Genomic DNA, 14,553 nt, shown 5'->3' with positions numbered 1-14,553 from the left:
CACGTGGATTAGCAAAAGGTCGCACGATATGTTGACCAATCAGCAGCTCCCCAACCAACTACAGAGGGAACTACACGAGCTGATGTCCTTCCATGGTATCCAAAGCAAAGGCAGGCATTAAGTGATAATTCAGCATCCAACATTATACCAGAAATACCACAAATATAAAGTACTTACATCTAATAAATAACCAAAGACTCAAGTCAACTTAATAAAGGTTTATTAACAAATTAAATTACAGGGTGATATCTGATCGCTCAGATAACTAAAAAACAATAAATTTACCGTCGAAGTACTGTAACATAGATTCTATTTATCAGCTTCAATTTAATCGCGTTCAATGTCAATTCAAGTCAAATGCAAATCAAAAAAGAATTAACTCTTCAGTATAATAAATATATCCAAATATCAATGTATTTACTAAATTTAATTTCAATTAAGGAGAGAGATAGAGATTCAAAATGCCTCAGTAGTTTCAATATATATATATATTCGAATTATTAAGTACTTCGTAAAAGTACAAGCTCTGGGGAGGATGAATACTAATGCAATCTCAACAATAATACTTCTTATATATTTTAATTTTAAAGCAAGGGTTGTCATTAGTAAATTTCAACATCGAACCCCGAAGTGTCTTATCTCGTTCAAAATCTTTCCAATTAAATCTCTTTCTAATCAATAAATTAATCGAACTTAATCATACTATAAGAAGTAATTCAGTAATAGAAATATACTGGAGCAATAATAACACTACCACAAATACGAATAGTAATATCAGCTTATAGCCAAAAATGATAAATGCTGAATTATCAAAATCTCGGAAAATGAAAACGTATGGGCGACGAATTGAACCACAATAAACCACAAATAACCACAATGGATGCAAATTAACAACCCACACAACATAAAACACACACAACGGACCAACCAAAGAATATAATAAATGGTTTAGCACTCACCTTCACAGCTCCTTTGGATTCATATTTACCTCCTTATGCAATTGAACCTCGGTCTGCATTTCGTCTCTCAAGTGATAACGAGGAATAGAGAATAATTTTAATTGTTGTTGCATATCCAAACAGGAAATATTAAGATTCCGACTATTCTTAGTCAATTTCTGCGAAAACACAGGTTTTCAATCGACATACAAATTGTCGCACTTCGCAACCCTCCCTTGTAATAATTACAATTGAGCGGCAAAGACTTAATATTCCAAAGAATAACTTATCAAGCCCATTGAAGATATTTCCACAATTAATATTCCTCTTACTGATCGATCGGCCAAGATTCAGGCTAGTGTCTTTCCACATTCGCATTCCACTACTTCTAGAACGTTAATGTATGTCCAACAAATGTCAAAGTTACAGCAATGATACTATCCAGGGATGATGGCAATTAACTTATTAAGGCAAAATAAAGGTTTAACTGCCGAGCGTACTTACGCCTCCCACATCCCCTTTTCACCAACCAAAAATGAATCCACAGTTTCTCATTTAGAATTAGCATAAAGCGAGTTGGATTCAATAATTATCTCTAAAGAATGCTTAGTGAAACTAAAACAGGATCTTTCAGCCTATTCACACGCAAATCCCCTACGTTCTCATTCCACAAAATTGAGAACAGAAAAACGATTTCAATGGGCAATTTCCTCGGACAAGGCAACTCGCCGTTTGACAAGACTTAGTCAAATATACTTCTCTTTACTTTATTTTCTTTACACTCACCCCGAACACGGCAAAAGCGAGGAACAAAAATGACGAGTGGAAAGAAATAAAACTTCACTCGACTTGAAAAACAGCTGGGAACAAGCAGCTTTAAACTACGTTCACAAATAATCCTCTTCATTCACTTCTTTTGCTGCACTTCTTTTTTGAAAATTTGGTAAATTCAATACACGGCAACAATTCACTATTCTCATTCCTTTTTATTACACACACAAGGAAGAAATCCAATAAGGACTTTAGGTAGAATCAAACGATGTAATAAGTGTCCTATTAACAGAAGTCCGCTTCTACCATAACGAACATTAACAGAACAGACGTACTCTCCTCTCTGAACAACGAAAACCAAAGGCACCTGCATGCCCCAGACACCAATATCAAGACATCTACACGTCTTCAACACAACATAGCTAGTACGCCGTCCCTACGGACGATCGTACCGACCATGGTTCCCGGCGCCACAATCGCGTCACGGGATACACGCGTAGCGACCACGACCTTGAGGCAGTAAGAAAGTTTACCTCCCCTCTCTCTCTCCTTAAATACACTCAACTGATAACAGCTCGCAACTTACAAATTCTTTCATTCTTTTTCCTCTCTTACCTTTCAGTCTTTTTACAAAAAGAAACAAAAATGAAAATACAGATAAATTTTAACATTCTCTTACAAGAGAAATGCAAGGTTGACATTGACCAGATGTTTTACAATCCTTATCTTCTTATTTTATCCTCTCGACATAGTTCTTCGTAACGGGATCGTTACACGTTTCAAAATTTTTTGTTTGAAATTTTTCGTTTCCAAATTTTTTGTTTCAAAATTTTGTTTGAAATTTTTTTTCGTTTCAAAATTTTGTTTCAAAGATTTTTGTTTGCAATTTTTGTTTCAAAGTTTGGTTTGACATTTTTAAAGTTTTTGCACTCATTAGTAAAGAACCGGAACTGTTTAGAACTAAAACCTCTGGCAACATTGTGGTGCAATAGTACACGTCAGAACATGATAATGAAACGTCATCAGTTTTGCATCATATATAAGTATCGTTCGCGTTAGTATTCATGATAACATCATCATGGCTACTTGTCTACAGTTTCTAAACACACGTGATGTGATGAAATCATTTACCAAGATTACGGATTTACAACTGAATGTACCTTATAGAATCTTAGCTAGCCAAATGATCCCTACAGAGTTTGGATTAAGAATCGTAGTGAAGCTTGAAAATGATAAGAATATAATTTTACCAGCAAGATATTTACCCATGGAAGCATCAAAACAAGAAGAACTGCTGCGTTTCTTAAATACTGGATCTGTATCTTTATGCTATAAAAGACTCTTGGGTCGAAGTCATCAGTTTGAATTTAGTACAAAGCCGGATTCGTCAGCAATTGTGATGAAATCATGAATTCAAACATCAACACGTCAGACGTAGTTGTATGAATGTGGTCAGCATGACGTCAGCAACTGTGATGAAACCATGAATTCAAACGTCAGCACATTCCTTTCCAATGACGTCAGCCGTAGTTCTATAAATCAACCAATACAGTGTCATCCCACGAAATCATTTGAGCAAGTGCTTTTCAGGAGGAAAGATGTGTACTTCTAACGATAAAGAGTTCATCTTCGCAAGCTATTATCCAATAAATATATATCAAACAAAACATGTGATGATTGGTATCAGTGCTAGAACATTTGAACCAGTGATTCGATTGGGCAAAGCAGAACAATTTGGTGTACAACTGACCTGTGAAGAATGGCAAATATTATGTTCACGAATCGACCAAATGAACGATTATTTTCATGATGAGCTAAATGTGACCATAGTCAAATCATTAGGCTCAAATCATGAAGTGGTGCTACGTACAGTCCTCGGATAGAAGATGGTGCTGTTACGTAAAAAGAGTACATTTCATGTCCCTCGCAACATGGTGTATCTAACGGAAACAGATTGGAACAAATTTATCAACGTATTCCAGTGTGTTAAACATGCAGTGGAAGTGTGCAACAAAACTAGTATATTCCTGAAAAAGTACTATTTTGAAAAATGTGTTATGCATATTGTACATCATGTATCGAGATATTGTGATGGTTGTCAACATCGTTCGTGGGTGCATACCTGTATTGATAAACTGTTTATTTGTGATCAAATGGACATTGAGTTTCCACCAATTGATATTGCATTAGACCTTAAAAGACTTCAATTGGAATTAAAATTATACGCTAAAGAGAAACTAGCGCACGAAGTTCAAAATACATTGTATCGACAATATCCAGAACCACTATCTGGTATGGATGTATGTGGAGTGTAATAAAATGACCCATTTCAATGAATTGTGTTTTTTTATTTCAAGTACAACCCCATGTTCTGACGTGTACTATTGCACCACGATGTTGCCAGAGGTTTTAGTTCTAAACAGTTCCGGTTCTTTACTAATGAGTGCACAAACTTTAAAAATGTCAAACCAAACTTTGAAACAAAAATTTCAAACAAAAATCTTTGAAACAAAATTTTGAAACGAAAAAAAATTCAAACAAAAAATTTCAAACGAAAAAAATTCAAACAAAATTTTGAAACGAAAAAAATTTCAAACAGAATTTTGAAACAAAAAATTTGGAAACGAAAAATTTCAAACAAAAAATTTTGAAACGAAAAAATTTTTAAAAATTTCAAACGAAAAAATTTTTAACAAAAAAATTTTAAACAAAAAAAAATTTCAAACAAAAAGTTTCAAGCAAGAAAATTTCAAACTAAAAATTTTTTCAAACAAAAATTTCAAACGAAAAGTTTCAAACTAAATTTTCAAACAAAAATTTCGAAACAAAAATTTTTTAAACAAAAATTTCAAACGAAAAGTTTCAAACAAAATTTTCAAACAAAAATTTTTTCAAACAAAAATTTCAAACGAAAAGTTTCAAACAAAATTTTCAAACAAAAATTTCGAAACAAAAATTTTTAAACTAAAAATATCAAACGAAAAAATGTCAAACCAAAGTTTCAAACAAAAAAAATCAAAACTTTTTAAATGTTAAAACAAAACTGAATGCAGCAAAGATTTGAAATTCATCAACCAATCAGATTGCACGAAAGATAGGGATCAGCCAATCAGATTGCACGAAAGATAGTGATCAACCAATCAAATTGCATCAACAATAACTTTGCCAGTGTTGTAGCATATATTCCCTTAGGACTATGAGTCATAAGTTTCAATAAGGTTAGCTATATATCCCTGTACACTACCTCATCAAGGTCAATCACGTGGTACATCGTATTGCTTACGTTTATATTTGGCTGTAATAATCGAAACCAATGACGCATTCTCAAATTATCCTACAAAGTTTAAATGTACCAATGTCCTGGACTCCTAATCCCATCATAGGTCAATAACTGATCACGTGATCATACTCATATTTGACAATGATTTACCCAATGAATGAGATACTATCCAATTACCAATTATTGATATGACAATAAGAAATGTACCCCTCCCAAAATTTAAGATTGGTACACAAATACACCTGTGTCTTATGAAAAAGTAATAAATCCTGTAGTTATTCAATAATAAAGCCGGTCAATAACCTTTAAATTTTGAATATTTGGCCATAAGAGGAACACCAATGGGTCCTAGAAAACGTTTACCGAATTTTGTTACCTGATAATTCCCAAATTTAAAAGGGCACATAAACATATAAGGGTAATAAACCATATAACGTGCTAAATACTTATCAAAGGGTCAATAACCTCCGAAATTTAATTTTCGGTAGTTCTTTACCCATGAAAGGGAACGATGTGGACCATCCAAATTTATAGTGGTACATATTGAAGACCTGTACTATGATACCAAATGCTTATATTAAACAATTTCTAAAACTGAGTGGATGAGTCAAAATACCCCTCCCAAATTTTTTAAAGGGTGCATCAATGTACTCATGTCTTATGAAAGGAAATGAACCTATATACATGACCATATGACCATATAAGGTATAAGACCGCATCAAACGGGATAAATTGGGCCAAAAACCAAACACGTGATACAACATATTGCTTATGTTTATATTTTGGCATTTTTTTTTACTCATGAAAGGGAACAAGGTGGACCACCCAAATTTATCATGATACATATTGAGGTCATGTACTATGATAGCGAATGCTTAAATTGAAAAATTTCCAAAATTTAAGGGATTGGCTATGGTACCCATCCCGGGGTGCATCAATGTACCTATGTCTTATGATAGAAAATGGACCCCTATACATGACCATATAATCATATTAGGTAATAGGACCTCATCCAAGTGAATAAATTAGGTCAAAACGAAACACGTGATTGTACTAAAATTTGGCAATTTCGTACCCATGAAAGGGAACGAGATGGACCACCCAAATTTATAGTAATATATATTAGGGTCTTATACTATTATACCAAATGTTTAAATTGGGCAATTTCCAAAATAAAGAGGTGGACCAAGGTACCCCTCCCGGGGTGCATCAATATACCCATGTCTTATAATAGGGAATGGACCAATATACATAACCATATAATCGTATAAGGTAATAGGACCTCATCCAAGGGGATAAATTGAACCAAAATACCAAACACGTGGTTGTAGTAAAATTTGGCAATTTCGTACCCCTAAAAGGGAACGAGGTGAACCACTCAAATTTATCATAATAATACATGTTAGGGTCCAGTACTATAATACCAAATATATAAAATGAGCAATTTCTAAAATTTAAGGGGTGGGCCAAAGTACCCCTCCCAAATTTTTTAAAGGATTGCACAAATGTACCTATGTCTTATGATAGGGAATAGACCCCTATACATAACCATATAAGGTAATAGAACCTCATCCAAGAGGATAAATTGGGCCAAAAGACCAAACACGTGGTACAACGTATTGCTTACGTTTATATTTTGACAATTTTGTACCCCTAAAAGGGAACGAGGTGAACCACCCAAATTTATCATAATACATGTTAGGGTCCGGTACTATAATACCAAATGTTTAAATTGGGCAATTTCCAAAATTTAAGGGGTGGGCCAAAGTTTCCCTCCCAAATTTTTAAAGGAGTGTACAAATATACCGATATCTCATGAAAGGTAATGGACCCCTATACATGACCATATAACCATATAAGGTAATAACACCTCATCAAAGGGGATAAAATCGACCAAAAACCAAACACGTGGTATAACGTATTGCTTACGTTTATATTTTGGCAATTTTGTACCCCTAGAAGGGAACGAGGTGGACCGCCCAAATTTATCATGATACATATTAGGGTCCTGTACTATAATACCCAATGTTTAAATTGGGCAATTTCCAAAATTTAAGGGGTGGGCCAAGGTACCCCTCCCAAATTTTTCAAGGGTGCATTAATATACCCATATGTTATGAAAGGTAATGGACCCCTGTATACGCCCATATAATTATATAGGGTAATAATACCTCATCAAAGGGGATAAATTAGGTCAAAAAACCCCGAAATTTAAATTTTTGGCAATTTTTTACCCATGAAAGGGAACGACATAGACACCCAATGCTGATAGAGGTACATACTATGGTCCTAGGCTACCACACCAAATTTTTAGATTTGGCAATTTCCAAAATTTAAGGGGGGTGGTCCTATGTACCCCTAAAAGGAAATGAGGTGGACCACCCAAATTTATCACGATACATATTAGGGTCCTGTACTATAATACCCAATGTTGAAATTGGGCAATTTCCAAAATTTAAGGGGCGGGCGAAGGTACCCCTCCCAAATTTTTCAGGGGGTGCTTTAATATACCCATGTCTTATGAAAGGTAATGGACCCCTGTATACGCCCATATAACCATATAGGGTAATAACACCTCATCCAAGGGGATAAATTAGGTCAAAAACCTCCGAAATGTGAATTTTTGGCAATTTTTTACCCATGAAAAGGAACGACATAGACACCCAATACTGATAGAGGTACATACTATGGTCCTAGGCTACCACACCCAATTTTTAGATTTGGCAATTTCCAAAATTTAAGGGGGTGGTCCTATGTACCCCTGCCAAAATTTAGGGGGTGGGCCAAGGTACCCCTGCCAAAATTTAGAGGGGGTGGTCCTATGTACCCCTAGGTCATTGACCCCGGCCAGTGACCATGGGTCCTGAGGCAGGGACCCAGGGGCCAAAAAGTTTCCTGAAGTCAGGCCCAAACTACTGCTACTCTATACCCATGGCAGATTTTTCAAAGTTGAATTCAACATAAGCGATATTTAGCAATTCGTTCATTTAAGTAGTGTTTAAATGCCCATATAATACCTACATGGAATGTCCGAATGATAGTTAAAATGCGCAAACACGAATCATGCGTTTTCTCCTGCCTGTTTACAAATTTTCAACTTTTTTTGAAAAAGTGCATATTTGATGAGTTTTTTCCTTAAAAGTTGGACGATCTACCCATTCCTCAAAATCGAGCGACTGCTTGAATTCAAAAGTTGTCTAATTCCCTTGCCTTACATTGTCAAACTTTTATTAAAATACTTCTACTAATTAAAATTCAGCTTATAGTGCGATTGAGTTTTATTCAATCAGAGTTAAATAATCTATTTTATAGCTAGGAAAACATTAATTTATAATGCAAGATATACGAGTCAATAATATAAAAGCTGTATATGTGACTCATAAGTAAATATTCCAAAGTGAAACCCAACAGGCTGTGTTATTTTGGTAGATCATAACACCTAACATGAAATACGTAAAACAATGAAGACCTAGAAGTTTTATAGATATCTAATATGGTTCTTTATTCCAAAATAGAATCAGATTTAAATTTATAAAAGATAATAGAAAATCTACATATTATATCCTTCAAAACTTTAAGAGATGTTCCAAAGGAAAGACAATGTAAAAATTAGTAAAATTCCCTAAGCGAAAGAAAAGTTCGTATGAAGGAAAGTGGGATAACAAAAATTATTTAGTGAATCTACTTTATAAGCTCTGCTGTCTTTAATTATACAAACAGCTCTGAGTGCAAAATGATCCTATATAAATATGTAGAACTCACTGTCTCTCTCTCTCTCTCTCTCTCTGTATACTGTTATTGTAATATATATATATATATACAATAAATTCAAATTATTGCTCACTTTCTTTATTATTGATTTTGTTGTTAGTAGTATTAATATCGGGTCGAACAATATGCTTAGCTCAAAAAAATTCTTGAGTTAGTAAATTTAAAGAAAAAAATATCAGTATAAACACTTTTAGCTTTCATTAACATTTCAAATAAGAAAATTTAATCACTGTTGTTCATTCAAATACTGTTCAAAATTTTAATCATTTTTATCTCTGTCATTTTCGGAAGTGAACCGAATATACACTTTCTGTGATCGTATCTGGAATAATGTATATCTAAATTTTTAGTTTGTAAGACGATAGCGATAATTTGTGAAAACCTTGAGATGCCTTGAGAGATTAGAGGAATCGCTGAGCCATCGCTGTTAAGTAAAAATATGTCTTAGATTTAATTTTTATTCCTTTTATAAATTTTGAAAACATTATTTTTCTTACTGTATATAAACATTATATATACAATACCGAATATTTATAATTATATGTGTTTAATGAAATATGAGAATCTTTTAGATTTTCTGCACGAAGGTCAAGATATAGCCATATCCGAATGATAAGGCGTAAGAAATTATAAAAGAAGAATTACATGAATCAAGACAATATATTCCGTGGAAGAACCTTGCATTTTAATCTAGAATAACAAATTGTGTAACCATTCGAACTTGAGAAGCACGAAGATTTTTTTTTATATTTTCTTTTGGTTTTTTTCGTTAGTTACCTTTATAACCTGAAAGTACACGGTAGTCAGTCGAACGGAATATCGCGTTAGTTGTCGTCGTATATTCTTATCGTGCAGTTACCATATCCATGCAGGAGAAAGTGTACTTAAACAATTCTTACCTGGTCTTCCTTTTGATCGACGACCTGAAATTGTGAAAATTGTACACTTAGTACAGCAGTTTCTTACATGGAAATTATCAAATAGATAATATTTGAATACTTTGATAAAAAAAATAAAGACGATAACAAGATGAGCTGTTTTTTTCTTAAAAATGTTGATTGCATCCATTTAATTTTATTATTAACTTTCGTGAAGTGAGTTCCTTTTTTTTTGGCATACAGTAATATTAAATACCATTATATCTTCAAAACAGAACATGGTAGTAGCATTTTCCAAACAATAAAATCTTAACATTATGAATTAAGCATACTAGGCTCCTGTAATAAATGTCATTCTTGACACATATAAATACCAAGCAATGAAACTATCACAATCAGTCACAACTGTATATTTCTTGATGTGAATAATACGAAGAAGCAGGGTCGAAGTGTGTAAATTTCTGGTCATTCTCTGATTTCTTGGTGCAGTAGTGTTGACAATGAAATCAATATACTGGAATCAATATTTCAAGTTCCAAATTACTATTTGAATATTTTTTTCCTGAGTAGTATAAATCTAGTTTTGAGCTAGTAGTCAACATATTTTAAGTCTTAATTCAAAATCCGGTTCCGAGCGCGAAAGCGAAAACATGTTTCGGAATCTTAGAAGATATTTACAATGCATGTGTTTCACTTAATGTTTATAAACATAATATGGGTACTGTAAAAGAACAAACTTTTGCATTACACTTGTATGTCATATCGACTCTGCCCCTCGAAAAACCGCTATGTTACATTAGTGTTAAAAATGAGTTATGCCGTGCTAATAAGCCTCAAAGCTGCCACTCAGCGGTCTTATAATGTGATAATGGAATATTCCATTCTTTCGCCACAAAAATAAAAAATAATAGAAAAGCTTCAAGTTCTATCCAGGTAGGTATTAATTTTCTATGTCCTTATAAAACACAAAAGTTAAACTGACATGTACTATGTAAATACGAAAAATATTAATATAATATTGCTGAAGCAAACTACATGTGATATATGAACAGTAACTATGAGTACCTTTAATAATATACATGCAGACTGAAAAGTTAATTAACATATTTAAACTTCATAATAAAACATGTCCACTATTCCATGTGGATATATTTCAGACAAAAGCATAAGGATGAAAATGCTGACTTCAGTAGTAGAACGTTAAGAGTATTGAAAGATAAATCATCGGTCCATGTACATTGAATAATCTATTTCTATATGATTCAATTTTTAACTAATATACTCAATAATACATATGTTAAGTTACACGTGAGTTCTTTCCTCTCACGGATCCAAAACGAAAAATGTGTCCCGAAATCAAGTGCTTTGAGTTTCATTCATTTGTTGTCTTAGAAACAGTTTTGTGATCCTAGTCCAGGTTTAGCAATATCTGGAGAATGCCAAGTATTTCATCTTTTATGACACGGAGGAAAAACTCTTCTCCTTCCTCACCTCAACAATAGGACTGTGGGTAAATGAAAATTTTTAAAACTTTTCTCTCCCTTGGCGGAACTGTTTTATGCTTTGATATGCTTTCGTGCTTTGATATGCTTTTATGCGTTCCTTTTCGTAACTCCATCTAGATATATTCTATCACTGGTCTTGATCGTCCTGGCTTTCCTTTTGCCTTTCCCTCCATCCACACGGTGATCCAATCATAGTGCCGAATCAGATTCCAAAAATTGCTGTCTCTTCCTTTTTATATCACCTTCGTTATCTGCCGTCCTTAGCGTCCTTTAGTACTTATTAATACCTTTTCCTTTCGGATCATGAGATGCGCAACATTCAGCGCTAATAGTTCCTTTAAAATGCCTACAGCTTATATATGTCAGATTTTCTCACTTTCGACGTCTCTGGTCCGTTCCCGCGCTCCATACCATCGTCTTAATAAATCGTTGTCGAACACCATATGACAAACTTCTTGATTTTAGCAGTCATCTTTTCGTATTACATACATGTTTAGCCTGCATTATTTTTGATCTTCCACTGCTTCCGTCCAAGAATAATAGATTACTTAAAAAGGGGAAATTCATTGGGTCTTCAATTTTATCTTCCTTAAACCATTAATTTGTCTTTTTCTGTCCTGCTCTTGTTCTCTTTATCATTTTGGTTTACATCTTATTTATCTTCATTTTGCATTTTTTTTGGTGACTGTTTAGGTACGCAAGTGCTTCCTTCATCTCCTTTTTCTTTTCCAGTATCCGTGCTATGCCAGCAACAAAACCATATTGTAATCAAATCTTACCATTTACAAGCAATTTGCGACTTTCTCGTTTTTTGTTAATGGATTTTTCAGAGCCTCTTCTATATAGACGTTAAGCAGGTAAGATGAAAGTCAACATCCATGCGTTAAATCTTTACTTATGCTTGCTTCCTTTTGATATCTTCATATATCAGCTGTCTCATTACTGTGTAGTTGATATATTATTATTGTGTCTATGTATTTAATCTTTAGATCAGTCAACGCTCTGAACACTGTATTAAAATCTAGGTTTTCAAACGATTTTCTTATATCTACAATGCTTTAACTAATCATTTTTATTCTTACTCAGTATTGTTTCCATTATTACCGTTTTCCCTCCTGAATTCGAACTTGTCCTTCAATAGCTGTTCTTCGATATTCTTTTCCATTAGTTAAGGGGTAATTTTGCACAGTATTTTTGAATCACGGGAAAGTATACTTATATGTAAAGTCAAGCTATATATTTTTATGTTGGAATTATTCGTGAACACAAACATAAATAATGTTATTACTTATGATATTAATATGTTAATGTTCCAGAATAGAAAGTAAAGTAGGTAATTCACCGCGGCGTATTAGATTGTGCTCTGTGGAAATGAGGATGATATTTTGTTTCGTTTATTTAGTCATCTACTTTCACTCGGCAGTCATCTTTGGACAAGGATCAGCTATAACGAATTCCGTGTGACCGATTTACATATATGATAACACCAGTGATGATTCAAACTTGAAAGATTACCAATATTTGCTAGTTTTGAAAATAGTATGAATAATATTTCACATCAAAGTCGTTTTGTACATCTCCTCTGCGCTCCTAAACTCTCCAATTATCAACAAGAGACGTCCATAACAATATTTAACACATTATACATCCAACTTCATTTATAATCTCACTCTACATACTATTCGGCAGATATTAAGGTTTCTAATCCATAGAGATGAATAATTTACATCACCGTGGCAACGATGCCTAAAGTTATAATTATACCTTAAGCGATCATATTTTAACACAGTTGTAAGTATGATGTCCAGAAAGACTACCGGAATTCATTGTAGACGCTGCAAAAGACATCCATATACTCGCTAGCTACTTCTTCAGTGAATTATTAGCAAGATAGTTGTTTGGTATTTAGATAGGAAATTTTAGATTTCAGGTTACAGTGTGGCATCTTTATTGCACCATATCGGTAGTTGGTCTATCAATTTCGGGTTTCCGATGGAATTCTACGTGCCATTTAAATTTTGTGAAAAATATGTTTGCCCTTTATTACACTTATTCAAAGTACATTATCAACTTTGTAATCTGTAGCACTTCTCAAATATCTTCTCTGGTCCTTGCTTCGGGTATCAATCGGTTATGTGAAAGAGCTGTTTAGAATGACAAACTACAAAGTAGTAGCTTTAGAAGGCTAAAAGTTTAAATTGAAATTCATCGCCCCTGAATGATCTCGTTTATTATTTTTGTTCCAATTTTATATTTATATATCATCGGGTAATGTTTAGCGCTTGTGAAACCAGTATGCCACTCGCACCATTCAGCATATTGCGAGAGAAGTTGGGACTGTTAATTTATAACCACACAATAAACCTGTATCGAACCCAACTTAATAAAAAACACCACATTGCACGCATACCCGTGTTGTAACCTGAATATTACCGGGGGAGAATATACGGCTGTGAAAGTATTTGACTTTAAATAATACTGGACTCAGTGACTAACTGGTAGGAAAGAAACCTCTATTTGCTTCAGCTTCGCACAAAAACACTAGTGGTTGTTCGAGAATTTAGTAAAAAAACATATTCGCAATTTGCCCTAAGTAAGAAATTAGAGTTTCAACTTACCGGTGACACGCTTGAATGTCAGAAAGTTGTTTGATATTTTCAAGAATGTAGTTCTTTAACCAGAGGCGACCACCGCCAAATCTGATACCGCTTATTTTGTTTGTTTGCCTGTTTCTGTTGTTGATGTTGTGTGTGTGTGTGTTTGTTGTACATATAATATAAATCAACCATTATAAAGAAGGACATTTTGTAGAGATCTTCATAGAAGTTGTAAAGATATTCATACCGGACATCTTGTAAGTTGTAAAGATCTTCATACAAGGTTCTTTAAGTAACCTTCATTGTACGGGTGTTGGGTTTTATGCGATAGCTTGCTTTTTTTCTCCAACAGTGATTCAATTTTCGTAATTAAAACCAACTTGCATTCAAGACTGGGTAGTCAGTCTCTCTTATCGGTCTTACTTGTTCGCAAAATAATGAGAAAATTGCAAGAGGTCTCACTTAGAAACGGCAAGTCTCAGATTAGAACAAACACCAAAAATAAAGATAACTTTGTACTACGTTCTTGCACTATTAGATGACCTAACTTGGAGTAGTGGGTAGCATATTTCTTAAAGCAAAGAGGCAAATTATATTGCTTAGTTTTTTTTTTTACAATTTAAGAACAAAGAAAAGTATAAAGATTAATCAAAAAGTGTCACACAACACGAGTTACAACTTTTAATAATAAACACATATAAAATCAACCGGAACTTAAAAGATCAAGAACTAATCCTGCTAGAAAGCGAAGTCCAAGCCATGTCATATCGATGTTTTAAAAACATATAAGTTTCGAAGTTGGGCAAGTCTAAC

At 33.7% G+C, this 14,553-nt stretch overlaps 1 long non-coding RNA gene across 1 annotated transcript in view; it reads right to left on the bottom strand.

Annotated features, from left to right (window-relative positions):
* The window catches only part of LOC145682749 (uncharacterized), a 1,030,881-nt gene that overhangs the window by 234,319 nt on the left and 782,009 nt on the right, over positions 1-14,553 (bottom strand). Inside the window, exon 6 of the long non-coding RNA XR_014130952.1 lies at positions 9,660-9,683. This is a non-coding gene — a long non-coding RNA (uncharacterized LOC145682749). The remainder of the gene's footprint in view (positions 1-9,659; positions 9,684-14,553) is intronic.

Source organism: Thermobia domestica, chromosome 4 (genome assembly GCF_964235325.1).
Source record: "Thermobia domestica chromosome 4, izTheDome1.hap1.1, whole genome shotgun sequence".
Classification (NCBI taxonomy): Eukaryota; Metazoa; Arthropoda; class Insecta; order Zygentoma; family Lepismatidae; genus Thermobia; species Thermobia domestica.
The sequence above is the reverse complement of the archived record's forward strand: the minus strand, read 5'-3'. Positions and strand labels throughout refer to the sequence as shown.